Here is a 14492-nt window from a genome sequence, read left to right as displayed (position 1 = left end):
AGTGCGAACAAATTGGGAAATTCAAACAAAGTCTCAATCAAATTAGTACGCAACACCAAAGAGAAATTCGGGAAGTACAAGATCAGCTGACACAGGTAATACAACAAATACGTATTTCAGAGGACACTCGCGCTCCAATACGGGAAGAAGGCCATAGAAATACGGAACAGCCACAAAATAATAACACAGGGCACTTAGGAAATTATGAAAGAAATTGGCAAGGTACACCGAATTTTGAGATGGAACCGCCGAAACGACGTAACAATGACCGACATGCGACTCGCCGACATGATGATTTTGACTATAAGCTGTTCATTACTGCACGTAAATTCAAAACATTTAAGAATTCTGGCAACGACATTCATCCACAAGCGTGGCTCCATCAATTCTCTCATTGTTTTCCTCCCAACTGGTCATTAGAGTACAGATTAGAATTTATGTGTGGCTACTTGGAGAATGAACCAGCTGTAAGAATGCGATCGGTCATTCACGATTGTCATAGTGAAGGAGAATTTTATCATGCCTTCCTCTCAACATATTGGTCTCAAGCTACACAAGACCGAGTAAAACATAGCATCATAATGATGAAACATTTCGAACAATCTGAATTTTCCAGTCTTGTCAAATATTTTGAAGACATGTTACATAAGAATCAGTATCTTTCAAACCCATACAGCCCCTCAGAACTCATCCGCATTTGCTTAATCAAATTACCTGAACATTTACGACAGATTATTTTAGCAGGACGATGCAAAGACGACATTGAAGCTTTTCAGCGACTGTTACAAGAACCGGAAATTGACACTGACAATCGCGGAACGCGAAAACAGGAGCACAACAATTACAGGTCACACCTGTCACAATTCCGCGATGACAGAAATAATACACGACATGGCTATTCGTACAACGTAAATCGTGACCAAAACAGACACCACCCGTATGACAACCGTTGGCAGAGTAGTAATTATTACAAGGAAAGATCACCTCTACGCGGTAATGACTATCACAGAGACAATCAGAGAAACAGACAATATGGAAACCAATATAATTATTATCAAGGGAGACAGAATAACTTAAAACGCAACGGTCCAGCGCGCAGTTACGATTCAGGGAGAAATTCTCCACCACGTGACCGAGAAGAAAGAAACTATGGAATCTACCGACATGACGACAGACGATATGATCGTAACGACAGACCTGAATTTCATCAGAACTGGCGGGATTCAAACAGAGCAGGGCCCTCTTGTCAAGGTGAATTTGTAGAAGTTAGGTCTCCTAACCCCAATAACGGCGCGCGCCAACAAAGAAACAGACAATGCCTCGCACCGCAGGCAGCCACGTGCGCCGGCTGGCTCAGAGAAAAATAACATAAGCTAACCTTGAGCAAAATTCCAGTTTTCTTTACTGACGTATACCGCATGATAATTGCGTTCAAGTTGAATCTCTGCGTACTAGGAAGAGTAAAAGTTTACACCACATTTCACATGTAAAACTGTTTATTGAAAGATAATCTGCTTTTTAACTTTGTCTTTGCCATAAAATTTTTCACTTCACGCTACTAGTACAATTTGTCAGACTTAGAATCTGTTAACATGCAGCCATGTTTGAAGTTAAATATCCAGCCTAGAACTTAGAGAACTTATTTAGACAGTATTTACGAGTGCATTGTTATAGTGAACAGACGTCACAGTGTTATTGTGTGTGTACATTCTTGCTTGTTAGTTACATGATTACGTAACGACTATAAGGCTTACATACTTAGAACATTTACCAGTACTGCTAATGAGACTTTAATGTAACATTTTGGTTTACTTGAAAACACATTCTTTATTTGAAGTTCATTCGGTGAGATTAAAGATGACTTAGCATTTGGTTTCTCTAATAGCTACACGATTATATCACGACACTACTAATATGTGACACGATTTACATTGTTGCTTTTGCGGTGTATCTGTTTTATATGTGCACAGTTTTTCTGTATTATTCTGGAAAGTAAAACATGTTTTAGTAGTAACTTTTGTGGTATAGCTACAATGAGACAGCCTTTGTCGTAGCACAACAGTACGTTACATTATAGTACTTTCTAGATCACGGTAAGGTACGTAATAACTACCATATCTATACGGAAAGCATTTCACCTTCGTTTATGATGAGGTAAGTACATTGGCTTCAGCAGAACTTTGCTTACAGAGGACGATAACTACGACAGTTCCACAGAATTATCTTACAGCTAAACGCACATTTAGCACTACAGGGCACGCATTTGAGTGATTAATTTGGTACTTAAACCATTTATTTATCAATATTGTTGAATTAAAAAGAAAGTTTTTTGTTATACATTTCATTCCATTGCTGTAATCTGCAACACCTGAGGATACAATTGCATTAATCCTCAGGGGGGTACACGCTTACTTTGTGTATCATGTGTTTGGCAAGCACAAGGAGCCTAGCTAATATGGTATTTGGTTATACAACTTTACACATCGGTACCATATTTCTCTAACACATAAATTACACAGATATCTGTTCATTTAACTGAGAGACAAACATTTTTTTTATTACGTCAGTGACACATGTTTACGCAATCACACAGTTGGATAATTTCATACTTATAAAATTCTATTTTGTCTGTACTTTGTGAAATGTTTATAGTTTTTCAAAACCATTGTGATACTATGAGAGCTTTGAATGATGTATTTGGTATGGGATCACGATTTTTAAAGTACGTTTGATGTAGATGACACGTTTGACATGAGCAGAGAATTCTTTTAGGTTTTGAAATTAGTGGAGGAAGCTACGACGATTTTGAGAATGCTGTTGCGGTATGTTTATGATCAATAAGCTGATGCTATATGAGTTATTTGATTATGCTACGTATCTTTTATGATGAAATATTGAAGAAGTGTCGACGAATAAGGTAAGGAATAATGAGTAGTGGTTACGGACTCTGGTTTGTAAAAAAGGTTGTTGAAAACCAAGAATCGTACTTTAAGAGTTATGAAATGTATGTAAATGTTTGAATGTGTTACAATGCTGACGAAAACTTTTTGGACACTGTTATATTAATAGAATTTTGTTTCTACAGATGTGTATCGCAAATTCTTGACCTGTGAAATTTTTTATATGAGACTGCCACTGTCGCGGAAACTGGTGTCGTAAATATTTCGGTAAGACAGTTAAGTGACCACCTGCACATAATGCGTGGTGGGCACCCAGCTGTGCGACAGCCACCTCGAAACAAGCCATTAGTGTGTGCCTTTCAGAGGCACAGGTAAAAAAAAAAAAAATCCATTATGCTCGTTATTGACATTTCTTTGTAGAAAGCGTCGCAAATACGACACGCTCAAACTTGAAAACATATGATTATTTACTGAAATGAAATGATGAGAAACATTCCATGTCTATTGTCTTGCTAGTTGGAAGATTGTTTACTGCACTATGAAACACCATATGGCTAGCGAACGACGTTTCACGCCTTGCTTCGCCTATTTTGTTTAATATCTAGTTTCTAGCTGCCATGCAGCATTGGTTAAAGTAAAATTTTATAGATGTACTAATATAAATATTTTATGCCTACAGACCCAGTAAAGAATAACTTCGTGATATACTTCCAAAAAAATGAGGGAGCACAAAAAGACATTGCCCTTCACAGGAACTGCATACATCATTTTCTTTTCAAGTACTTGGTAATTTATTTCATTGAATAAGTAGTGGTGCACCATTTTAATTACATAGACATTAAGATGTGAATATACATTTCCCTTATCTGCGTTGTTGTCATTAGTGTACTATTTATTCTGCTTGAGCTTTGTCATGTTTAGGTATAAGTTATAGCATTTGCTGCAGCTGTTTGCCATTCATAGTGATACTGAATATCACTTTGTATTACTAGGTTAAGCCAGTTTTATTACTGATTTATTTTTCTTGTTTGCTGCGCATTGCCTTATATTAGTTGTAATATTGCTACCTTTTTTTGCCAATTTCCATTTTTTTATCATTGCTATTTGTATTAATTGTTTTGTGCTGCTGCATTGCCTCGTCCCTTAGTTTAGCATCTGAGCTCAGTAGGTTTAAGTTAGCTTAAGAGGGGGTAGACTAAATAAGAAACTAACTATGAGGAATTGGAAGAAATGCATTGAGAAGTTACAAGAAAATGATTTGGCCAAAAAAGTAGTGTACAGTGGAGGAAAACTATTTTTGAAAGAGGATGTGAACAAAATACAGAAAGCATGCTTGAATATGATATTTTTGGTGGAAACAAATGTTGAGATAAGACGAAAGATCTACAGAATGACGTTTTGGGTTGGACTGCAGTACCAAATGTTACACTGAAAACAAACCCTGTCCTTTCCCTTTCTATTATTCCGCTATGTGTTTGTGTACTCTTGTATATTTGTGTTCTTCCTGTCTTTATGTGTTTACCTAACAATATTTACATTGTAGAATTTTTCTGATGTTTAGACATTATTTATTCTCTTTTATTTTAATGCTAATGTGTGAAGTTGATGTTTCAATAATTATTCTGATTTTTTATGTATGTACTCATGTCATAACTCTTGTAACACTGATGTATTTGTTATTTCGATTCTTTTGTAAAGCCTGTATTACTGCAAATGTTATCTGTACTATTATGTTCTTTAATGATATATTTTGTGCCTTTGTTATTGTATTCTCATGTTATAAAATTGTAATTGACACCAGTTCATCACATTAAGTAACTTGTAAATTACATTTCACTGCACATGTTTCTGTTGGTCATAGAATATGGATAATATGTGAGAAGTAGGGACTGATAGTGTTTGCATGTGTGTTTATAATTCAGTAAGGGACTGGATAACAGCATTGCTGGTTCTAAGGACATTTCAAAAAGTGGTGATTATGGACTTGGTATATTATCCACAAGACTCTTCAATGGTGATTGTGCGCCTGCACAATGGCTGCTGGCCATCTCTGCAAGAACTACAGTGGGTCTACACCTTTGATGACCCACCAATACCATAATTTCTACAAGGACTGCAGTGGGTCTGCACCTCTGGTGGCCCACCAATACCGTAATCTCTACCAGGACTACAGTGGGTCTGCTCTGTGACGACCTACCTACCAATATTCTTCAAAACTTCGACTGACTCTGCTGTGGGTTTGCTCTGTTGTGGCCCATTACCTGTCTGCATGTCAAGAGTCAGCACTGTCTTTCCGTTGGAAGGAGAACACTACTTCTTCAAGACTGCATGGAAATCCACTACTTCCAAGTGCAATTTCTTTTATTGCTAAGACTTTGAGAAAAACACTGCAATTTTTACTTTGATGAATGATCAGGACTGTCTTTATGGACTGTGAGAAAATTTTAGCTTTTGACCAACATTGTATCGATAAGTGTGTACATTTCATTTCTTTGTTATGTAATTATGAAAAAAATTTTCAAATCTGTATTGGCCACTGCCCAAAACAACTTGTAAATTTTTTTGTGGGGAGCATGGGGGCTATGTAAGTAGGCTATTCAGGTTTTCTTATTGGTAACGCCACGTAGCGCTCTGTATAAAAATGACTGGCTGTGCTGTGTGCAGTCTGTGACTAGTTTGCATTGTTGTCTGCCATTGTAGTGTTGGGGAGCGGCAGCTGGATGCTAACAGCGTGTAGCGTTGCGCAGTTGGAGGTGAGCCGCCAGCAGTGGTGGACGTGGGGAGAGAGATGGCGGAGTTTTGAAATTTGTAAGAATTGGTGTCACGAACTGATATATATATATATTATGACTATAAAGGTAAATACATTGTTTGTTCCCTATTAAAATCTTTCATTTGCTAACTGTGCCTATCAGTAGTTAATGACTTTCGTAGTTTGAATCTTTTAGTTAGCTGGCAGTAGCGGCGCTCGCTGTATTGCAGTAGTTCGAGTAACGAAGATTTTTGGTGAGGTAAGTGATTTGTGAAACGTATAGGTTAATGCTAGTCAGGGCCATTCTTTCGTAGGGATTTTTGGAAGTCAGATTGGGTTGCGCTAAAGATATTCTGTGTCAGTTAAAGCACAGTCTAGTATAAATTTTTCAAAGGGGACGTTTCAAACAGCCTACTTACAGTATACATTGCATAGACAGAGTGGGCGAGAGTTTGCTCCTTGACCGGATGGAAAAAATTTAATTGTAGCATACCTGGCTAAAGAGCGTCGGCGGCGGAGCAAGGCGAAAAGACATGCTTTTAGTTCGAAGGAACGTACGGTGTCACCAACGATGATCGCTGGCTGGTCTCTAAGGAATCTTCTCACAGAAAGCCCCAGGGCACGCTTCCCTCTGAAAAGTGGAGACGCGTTTTTGATTGACGAAACACAAAGGATGTAGGAAGGAAAATGAAAACTTCAGAAAATCTTATGAAAGGAGTATGAGCTTGAGGTGACTTGCTAGTAGATTCGTGACGCATGTAGCGGGGGGGGGGGGGGGGGGGAGGAGGGATACTGTTTTTGTAAAGGCCGCAAACATAGAGGCCGTGAGTCCAGGAGGAAATGGAGTATGGTACAGTGACAACACATACCTCTGGGAACCTATCGAGGGCACTTCCCTGCCAGTATCGACCACAGACAGTTCCCTCTGAGGTTCGATCTAGACAATCCACTGGCGAGGACAACAGTGGATCAGGTGGTTAAATCTTGTGAAGTGTTGCTTTTGACGCATGGAGTGCGTGACTTCGTTTCTCTGTAATCTAGTTATTATTCTGCTTAGTTTAGAGATGATTCTTTATCTCTCTTTGGACTCTGACACACACTGAAGTGCTTCTTTACAGGCGTATATTTTAGTCGAATTTCTGTTCCTGGCTAGTGAAAAAAAAGAAGCTTTGACTCGTGTTCTGTCTTGTTATGGGATAATTTCAGTCCTAGGACTTTGCAGATGGCGTACGTATTGCATCCACTGTGTTGGCAGATAATTACGGTGCACCACGTCATCTGCACAGCCAATACCCCAGCGAGCAGATCATTGGTGCTGTACAACTGCTGTCCATACTTCAGTAGGTGATATGTGCACTACTGTTGGTGGACAGGGAAACAGCCACTCCATTTGCTTATGCACTGAGCGTTTTCTGGAAGTACCAGTCAGGACGTAGGACTTCTGTTTTTCACTGGTAATAAGTATCAGCCTACTTGTGTTAGTCTAATAATGGAAGGAGGGGGGGGGGGGGAGGCGGTGATCTAAAGAAAGAAAATCAGATCTTCTACCGATCTAGAAAGTATATTTCTAGAATTTTTTTTCACTCCACGTGTGTTTTTGTATATAAAGAATTAATGGTTTCACAGTGCGATTAATCCAGTAGCATCAGGATAGGAATGATTGTTTTGCTGTTCTAAACTGAAGTACAACCAAAGTATGACATTTCGTTTTATGAAAATCCGTAGGTTTAGGTTGTCAATGGCAGGGTCATCATAATCATTTTTAGATATAAGAATTCCATTACAAAGACATTAAGGCAACCACATACACGCAAACTGTGTGTTACAAACCCCAAGGGGGTTGTCAAGGTGAATGACGTTTTATGCTCCATCGGACATACGGGCGTTGAGGTGTGTGATTACAGACGTCCAAAAGCAAACATCATGCAACAATTGTCAGAAGGGTCGACGACGGAGGAGGGAGTGTTATGATCTGGGGAATGTTTTCCAGGCATTCCATAGGTGATCTCGTCATTCTGAAAGGCATAGTAGATCAACACAAGTCCACCCCAACATGCAGTCCGTTTATCATCAGCATGAAGGTACCGACCAAGAGGACAATGCATCGTGTCACATAGCTCGCTGTTCGTGTGCATAGTCCGAAGAACACCAGGATGAGAATACCATAGTCCTTTGCCACCAGACTCCGCAGATTTAGACCCCAATCGAGACTCTGTGGAACCACCTCAATAGTGCTGATTCACACTGGATCCTCAACCGAGAAACATGGAGTCGGCATGGCTCTACATACCCTTCGGTATCCTCCAGATCCTCTCTTTCTGCACGTCTCAAAACGATCCGCTCTGCAAAAGATCACTATTTTGACTTTGGACAGGTCGTCACGTTAACGTAACTGGACAGTGAATATGAGAATGTAGGTGTGTGTGAATGTTCAACTGTTCAACTGCTTATACACTTGTGAGTTGAGCTGTTAACGAACATATTGCTTGTAGAGATATACATATGTTTCCAGAACTGGCCGGCCGCGGTGGTCTCGCGGTTAAGGCGCTCAGTCCGGAACCGCGCGACTGCTACAGTTGCAGGTTCGAATCCTGCCTCGGGCATGGATGTGTGTAATGTCCTTAGGTTAGTTAGGTTTAAGTAGTTCTAGGTTCTAGGGGACTGATGACCACAGATGTTAAGTCCCATAGTGCTCAGAGCCATTTGAACCATTTTTTTCCAGAACTGGCTCAATCGATTCCGGTCACATTTGGTGGACATTTAACTTATAAACAGGAGATAATTACCACAGGTTAAGAGATATTTAGTAATATTGTTCGAGAGGAAGTGATAATATATAAGCAGAAATCTGGAAACCCAGGAGTAATTCAAACAATCTTGGTATTTGTGTGCTTTATCTGAGGAAAAATTCTTGTATGCGTAACCCACTCCTAACATCCTCTATCGTGAAATGTGGACGAGGAGAGCGTGACAGGTACATAAATAATTCAAAACTGACGACAGTAGTGTCGAAACCGTAAGTGTCGGCTTCGCTAGGCTGAACTGGTAACAGTCTTAATGACGTTTGACCGGTATTGTTGGAGAGCGATAGGAAGGTATGGATTGTAAAGCAAAACTGTAGAAGGGTTGGTGCATTTTCAACTATATTTGTTACGCAAGCTACTTACTAACGGAAAAAAGATACTTCGGTGATAAGGTCATTCAAGCATCTATATAAGTGGGATGTGAATTAGTTCAAATTCATAATTGAAGTTCCTACGCTCGATTGATGGAACTCGTGGTAGCAGTTCACTGCCCAGATTCGGCTGAAAATGAGATCATATAAGATTACAATAATAGGGCAACGCTAGGTAATTTCTTGATAATATATAAAACGATGAGAAACTACACTTTTACATTCTGTACCATTCATAACAGCTACTTACTGACATTTCACCGTTAGAGTGATGTATTATGAAGGAAGTTTTAACACTGATATCCAGCACTACAAGCTTATTGAGGCAATTGAGAATGTACAGAATCTTTCGAAGTAGTACAATTTACGATGATGAAAGGTAGGATTTAGTAATCAACATTACTCCGTGGCCCCACGTTTTGAAAGCCTTGAAATAGGTATCGGAATTTTGGTCGCTAACATTTTCCAAGCGTTCTTTTGTGATTTGGAAAGGGTTATGCAGAGACAAAAGGCGTAGTTGTTAATAGTCTAGACGATTAGGTTTCCTAAAACAGGGAACTTTGTTCTATAATTGCCTCAAATGTTACTGCAAGAAGGAAGAACTTTGGACTTCAGAGTAATCCTCACCTGTATGTAGATAAGGCGAGATCTTTGACCTTAATCACGCCACTGCTGTTGGAAAGGTGCTTATCTGTGTTTTGTTCTCCATGTAGATAGACCAGAACTTGATCTTCACAATTCATAGATTTTTTATCACATTGCTTCAGCAAAGGGAGAAAACCGATCTTATAACCGAATACTTTCCAAGTCATTTCATTAAATACAGGGTTAAATTCATGGGTTCCACACGATCAGGCACCGACGTCTGTACAACTTCTGTACTCACACAAACAGATAGAAGTCTAGGCGCGTCTTGAAGGTGACGGCATGGTAACATGGGATAGGTCCGTCATGAGTCAACAGAATATATTATGTATACCTAGCTTTAGCTCTAGCTGTAATGATAACTTATTTACTCGTGTATCGTTAGTTTATATTTGACCTATTCGTAGTAAATGAGTAGGACTTTGATTGTTTATTGTTCACCACGATTGTTGTCCTAGTAAGCATTGAAAGTGTTACTTATTAAAATATTTACATTTTATTGCCTTGGAAAAGGCACCCTCATAGCTTTACGAATAAGGAGAATAAATAGTGCTATATGAATATATATGGCCAGAATGAAGAAACAAATGGAATGTTAGTTAACCAAGTATGTTCAGCTTCGTTTTCTACTTTATCCTGCGATTTTCGTTAGGAATTTCGTCTGATTACTCACAAGTTTGGTGCTCTCGTAAATTCTACCTTGTCACTATATACACTCAGGAAAAACGAAAACAACTCACCAAGAGGGGAGCATCGTATCGGAATGAAACTTACTACACACAATGACAGATATGAGAGATTGACCTGAACCCAAAAATCAAGACATGGAAACAAATATGGTGGGTACAAGTAGACAAATAAAGGGCTACATCACTAAAGCACTGCACCACCCTTTGCTGCAATACACGCCGCAAAACGGTCCTACATTGAGTTGATTAGACGTCTGATGTTGTCCTGAGGCAGACTGGCCCACAAATCTTGAGAAGACATCTCCAAATCATGTCCAGAGCGATCCGGTAGCACCGATGTTCCAGCTGGTACCGCATATGCTCTAGGAAGTCTTGAGTCACTCGAGACGTAAGCGGAGTAGAAGAATTTCATCAACATAAGCCTGGCGCGTTAAGGTTCCACGTACCACAATTAGAAGGACCAGCTATTGTAGGCTATGACCCCGCCCCCCGACCATTACACTGGCTTTGTGGGCAATGTGGAGCGCGACAGCGTCGGTGGGGAGTGTTCACCAGGCTGTCTCCATTTGCGGTAATCATCCGTCCCCAAAACGATTCGGGTTCATCACTAAACAGTACGTGTTGTAAATCTGTGCTAGCATATGTCGTTCTCGCTTGGTACTACTCTAGACGGATCTGCTATTGTCTCCGTTTTAACGGATTTACACGGCGACGGCGTCTGGATTGCAAATTCACGTAGTGCGAGTCACTGTAGCATGACTGATCGCTTGCCGCATAAGCCTTCGGTCCTCTCTCATCGTCATCTTCTTGGTCGCACGTGGGTGCCTCTTCTATCCACCTCTCCATCGTTTGATGGAACCCTCGGAGCAATCAACATAGCGGGTCACAAGGCGTGTTTCTTGCCGATGATTACGCCCGTCTCAAATTGGCTTCACTGTGAAAAATGTCGTCTAACACGACCACCAGGCATTCCGTGCCTACTAACGCCTCCTTCCGTCGGGATGTGATAGTCACGTGCACGACCCGTCCACTAAGAGGCGTTTCAATAGGGCCGGTTGCAACGCCACTGCACGTACTGTGGGCATGCGAATCGCTTCAAACTTGGATCATCTGCATCCATTGATAGTGACCGCGCCAAAGAACGATACTCGTCTAGCTTGAAGGAGGAAACCAGATGGCGCTATGGTTGGCCCCCTAGATGGCGCTGCCATAGGTCAAACGGATATCAACTGCATTTTTTTAAAAATAGGAATCCCCATTTTTATTACATATTCGTGTAGTACGTAAATAAATATGAATGTTTTAATTGCAGCACAATTTTCGCTTTGTGACAGATGGCGGTGTAATAGTCACAAACACATGGCTCACAATTTCAGACGAACAGTTGGTAATAGGTATGTTTTTTGAATTAAAATATAGAACGTAGGTACGTTGGAACATTTTATTTCGGTTGTTCCAATGTGATACGTGTACCCTTGTGAACTTATCATTTCTGAGAACGCATGCTGTTACAGCGTGATTACCTGTAAATACTATATTCATGCAATAAATGCTCAAAATGATTTTCGTCAACCTCAATGCATTTGGCAACACGTGTAACGACATTCCTCTCAACAGCGAGTAGTACACCTTCCGTAATGTTCGCACATGCATTGGCAATGGTCCGCAGCTCGTGGTCGTGCGTGCCCGGGTTCGATTCCCGGGGAGGTCAGGGATTTTCTCTGCCTCGTGGTGACTGGGTGTTGTGTGATGTCCTTAGGTTAGTTAGGTTTAAGTAATTTTAAGTTCTAGGGGGCTGATGACCATAGATGTTAAGTCCCATAGTGCTCAGGGCCATTGACAATACGCTGACGCATGTTGTCAGGCGTTGTCGGTGGATTACGACAGCAAATATACTGCAAGTTTCCCCACACAAAAAAATCGGGGGACGTCAGATCCGGTGAACGTGTGGGCCATGGCACGGAGCTTCGATGAGCAATCCACTTGTCATGAAACATGCTATTCAATACCGCTTCAACCGCAAGCGACCTATGTGCCGGACAGCCATCATGTTGGAAGTACATCGCCATTCTTTCATGCAGTGAAAAATCTTGTAGTATCATCGGTAGAACGTTACGTAGGAAATCAGCATACATTGCACCATTTAGATTGCCATCGATAAAGTGGGGGCCAATTATCCATTAATGCCGCAAGGTTGCTGATGTTCCACTTGTTGCAGCCATCGTGTATTTTCCGTTGCCCAATAGTTCATATTATGCGGGTTTACGTTACCGCTTTTGGTGAATGACGCTTCGTCGCTAAATAGAACGCATGCAAAAAATCCATCATCGTCCAGTAATTTCTCTTGTGCCCAGTGGCAGAACTGTACATGACGATCAAAGTCGTCGCCATGCAATTCCTGGTGCATAGAAATATGGTACGGGTGCAATCGATGTTGATGTAGCATTCTCAACACCGACCTTTGTGAGATTCCCGATTCTCACGCAATTTGTGTGCTACTGATTTGCGGATTAGCCGCGACAGCAGCTAAAACACCTACTTGGGCATCATCATTTGTTGGAGGTCGTGGTTGATGTTTTACATGTCGCTGAACCCTTCCAGTTTCCTTAAATAATGTAACTATCTGACGAACGGTTCAGACCCTTGGATGATGTCATCCAGGATACGCGAGCAGCACACACTCCCGTTTTGCATTTTGATCACAATAGCCACACATCAACACGATATCGATCTTTTCCGCAATTGGTAAACGGTCCATTGTAACACAGGTAATGTATCACTAAACAAATACCGTCTGCTCTGGCGGAATGTTACGTGATACCACGTACTCATACGATTGTGACTATTGCAGCGCCATCTTCACAACGCGAAAAAGTGGTCCAACTAAAACATTCATATTTCATTACGTACTAAACGAATAAGTATTAAATGGGGGTTCCTATTTAAAAAAAACGCAGTTGATATGCGTTTGACCTTTGGCAGCGCCATCTAGCGGGCCAACCATAGCGCCATCTGGTTTCCTCCTTCAAGCTAGACGAGTTTCGTTCTTTATAGTTTTTTCGTTTGATGCTTATTTCGTGAAATATTTGGCCCGGTCACTATCAATGGAAAGAACTCGTATGGATCTACTTATAGCAACGGATTCGATAGTTCTAACTGGCCTATGTGAGTGATTTTCATATACCGTACCCATTCACAAAATAAATGAATGGAATGGAAAATGAAGTGAAACTCTAAATTGATGGCGAAAAGCAGTCATAACAGTCAGTAAAGGCCTGGATGCATGATACATGAGCTTCTGAAATATTATGGAGAGCTTACCCAGTCAACACTTGGGCACCCCTTAAGACAATTCCTTTGGTGATGGCAGATTATTTGTACAAGGTTTTTTATGTTTTTCATGATTAGTCATCATTTATCAATATAAATCATTTTTGGTTGATTCAAGTATGTGAGTCTGATCGATTATGGTGCTTTTAAGAGTCTCTGTCCTTGGGTTAGACTTGTTAGAGGAACTTCTTGGTTGGACAAGTGAAGCACTACGGCACGCTTTTACTTCAGTTTCTGTTACTGTTACACTAATGCAGAAGTTTGTAAGTAAAAACTTTCGTAGACAGCAGAAAACATAGAATGTTCGGAAGAACGAGAGTAGAAAAATAAATGAACAGCTGGTTCAGTGCCACTGAACGTTTACTTCACATAATTATATATCTGTTACAGTCTTGAGTAAGGGACCAGCAGACGAAAAGCTTGTGAATTTAAACTCCAAAAGAATACGTGAATATTAAATTCAAAATTTCTGCTTTAATTGGTGTGAAAGTTGACGTTCACTATTGAAAGTCTTCCCGTTGACGATTTATGCGTTACCGCCAGCAGTATCGATAGTAGTGTGTTGAAGGCAAGGTTCGAATACTATGGACATGTACGTCAAACGTACCGCCGTGCTCTACAAATTCTTTTCATCGACGAGCTCAGCGGACAAACTTTGGTGATACCGGGAGACATCACGTTAACATATAGTAACAAAAACTCTTCCCTAGATAATGGTCTCAATTCAGAGTAGAAGAACGTCCACAAGTTCAGGTGTGCCGTATCCATCTGAAGTCATTCATTGATCACTACATACCGTTGAGTTACAATCAGATGACGTAGTCTCGAAACATGTCGTTATAAATATTTCACACTTTCCACAAGTGATGCGTAAAATTCTCAGCACTGAGTCATGACCAAGTTGTACGACGGCTTCACAACAGTTAAACATTTTTGTTTATTTTTCCGAAGACTCAAGTGGTAGAAAATTAGCCGGAAGATGGTTCGAAGGTATTTAACTG

At 40.5% G+C, this 14492-nt stretch overlaps 1 protein-coding gene across 1 annotated transcript in view; it reads right to left on the bottom strand.

Moving 5' to 3' along the window:
* Positions 1-14492, bottom strand: part of LOC126282394 (uncharacterized) — a 370909-nt gene that overhangs the window by 102922 nt on the left and 253495 nt on the right. The gene's annotated exons all lie outside the window — the stretch shown is intronic.

This window comes from Schistocerca gregaria, chromosome 7, assembly GCF_023897955.1.
Source record: "Schistocerca gregaria isolate iqSchGreg1 chromosome 7, iqSchGreg1.2, whole genome shotgun sequence".
NCBI classification, from domain to species: Eukaryota; Metazoa; Arthropoda; class Insecta; order Orthoptera; family Acrididae; genus Schistocerca; species Schistocerca gregaria.
The sequence above is the reverse complement of the archived record's forward strand: the minus strand, read 5'-3'. Positions and strand labels throughout refer to the sequence as shown.